Below are 2439 nucleotides of genomic sequence, written 5' to 3'. Positions count from 1 at the left end.
GAGTCAGATCCAACACAGAGCCGCTGCACTGGAATAACACAGAGTTAAAACCACCATAACAGAACCAACAGATAGTCAGAACAAACACAGAACATGAGTAGAACGACAGAGTCACAAGCACAGAGCAAGTCAGAAACAACCCCACCCCCCACCCACCCACCCAACACACACACCCTGCAACCATCTCCAGACTGTCTGACACTCACTCTGAAACGTCTATTGATCTCTTGCTGCTTTCTGATGTTTGTGGATGTTTCCATCCTCTGAGCTCTATTTCATTGCAAACTGACTCACCTCTTGTAGACCTTGTAGAGCATGTCCACAGCATGTCTTTTATCCTGTCTTCCTTCTCTCACCCCAACCGGTCGCAGGAGATGGTCGCCCCTCCCTGAGCCTGGTTCTGCCGGAGGTTTCTTCCTGTTAAAAGGGAGTTTTTCCTTCCCACTGTGCTTGCTCATAGGGGGTCATATGATTGTTGGGTTTTTCTCTGTATCTATGAAGCGCCTTGAGGCGACTTATGTTGTGATTTGGCGCTATATAAATAAAACTGAATCGAATTGAATTGAATTGAATTGAATTGAATTGAATTGAATTGAATTGAATTGAAACTGTGACAGGGCTGTGGGAGGGTTTATACAATTTTGGATGTGGGGGGCAGGTTCAGGTGCAGGAACTGTCTGCACCCCTTTGGGTTAGGGTTTGTTTGGATGATGATGATGATGAAGCCTGTTTATCAGACAAGCTTCTCTCAACAGCGATCTGCAGCAGCTCCTCGTCTGCCAGGTGACTGTAGATACTGTAGTCATCCAGGTTCTGCTCAGAGACTGCCATGTCAGACAGGGGAACAGGAAACGGTTTGCTCTCTGTGTTTCTCGTTAATGCCAGCAGCGTGTGAACAGCAGCGGGTCATCCAAGATGATGGCGTTTTGGCCTCAGCTGCTGCTGAATGATGTCAAGACTGCGGGTCAGCGGTGTTTGTTTCCTCCAAGCTGAAGACAAAAATTCAAACACTGCGAGAGCTGCTGTCAGCAATATCTTCTGTCCTGCACCCGAAAAACAGCCTTCACCAACAACACAGATGGAAACAGGATCGATGCACATAACCAGACTCACAACAGCCCAGACAACTACTAACTGATTTGTGTATCAATCGTTTAAACCCGGTCAGTCAACAGCAGCCTGATAAAATTTCAAAGACTCAACTACTAACCCATCTCACACATTTAAATTCAATGATTTCAAACACACAAATGTAACCTAAATTAATTCAAAATCAGAATCATTAAAGAAAAAAATTGGTAAACACAGAACTGAGTGTTTGATTACAATCAAATTGGATGATAAAAACAAAACAACATTCAAGTGGATTCAAGTGTGGTTGGAAGTTCCACAAATTCAAACATATAAAAATAAAATAAAACAAACTGTTGACTGGGTACTACCTGTGAAACCATCCAATCAGGAAGCAGCACTCTCTGGTGTGCAGCAGAAGGTTCTGGTTCAGAGTCTGAGGGTCTGATCAACTCTGAGCTTTCATGAGCCGGACTGTCAGCCAACTCTGACACTGAGACTGCAGCTGAAGGTCAGCCCCTGTTCTTCTTCTCCTCCTCCTCCTTCTCCTCCTGTCTGTCTGGTCTCACCTGTCCCCATCTTTTTGCATTATGTGTTTTTTGTCTCGGTATGATAGTGTAACTTAAGTGGCTTACCTGCCTGCTCTGTCCCAACTACATGTCATTCAGAAACTCCAGGCATCTAACAAAGGGCCAACAGGGCTAACCTGTGATTACCTGCTCTAAAATGATGATTGAACACAGGAAACAATCTCAGAGCTTAACAGGTGAGGCATTCATCCCATAAGCTGTGAGCTTCATGTTCACGTGGAAAAAGAAACATTTCAGAAAAAAAAGAAGAAAACCCTGAATGCAGGAAGTGACCCTGACCCTGCAAAATAAAACAAATTAATGCGGATTTTAAGCACGTGACGTGGATAGTTTTATTTGATGATTATTGAACTTTCAGGTGCGTTTACAGGTGATGGGACAGCTCAGAATGAGAGCGGGTTCTAGATCGAAGACACGTTCTGGACTTTATGAATTAGCACGGACAGTCGTTTCCATGGAGACGGATCAGCTGCTGCACTGCGCCTCCAGCTTAACGCCCTGCAGCTCATCTCTCGGTCCCGGTTCAGGTCGGGCTTGCATCCTCATGACTCCGTTTAGGTTCGCTCAGCCCGCTCTGCTGCTCACGGGTCACTCACGGTGATGAAGCCTCCTCCTCTTCGTCCTTTGGTGTGAAAATCAGTCTGATACCGTCTGTGAACTTTGACGCTGTCCGGTACCGGTCTGCGTATGACAGACCAGCACTGAACGTAGAGTGGGCGATTCGGTTCGGTTGTGCACTGTCGAGGATGACGGACTCAAAGGAGCACGGAGGAGCGCA

This window comes from Astatotilapia calliptera, chromosome 15 (assembly GCF_964374335.1).
Source record: "Astatotilapia calliptera chromosome 15, fAstCal68.1, whole genome shotgun sequence".
Lineage (NCBI taxonomy): Eukaryota > Metazoa > Chordata > Actinopteri > Cichliformes > Cichlidae > Astatotilapia > Astatotilapia calliptera.
The sequence above is the reverse complement of the archived record's forward strand: the minus strand, read 5'-3'. Positions refer to the sequence as shown.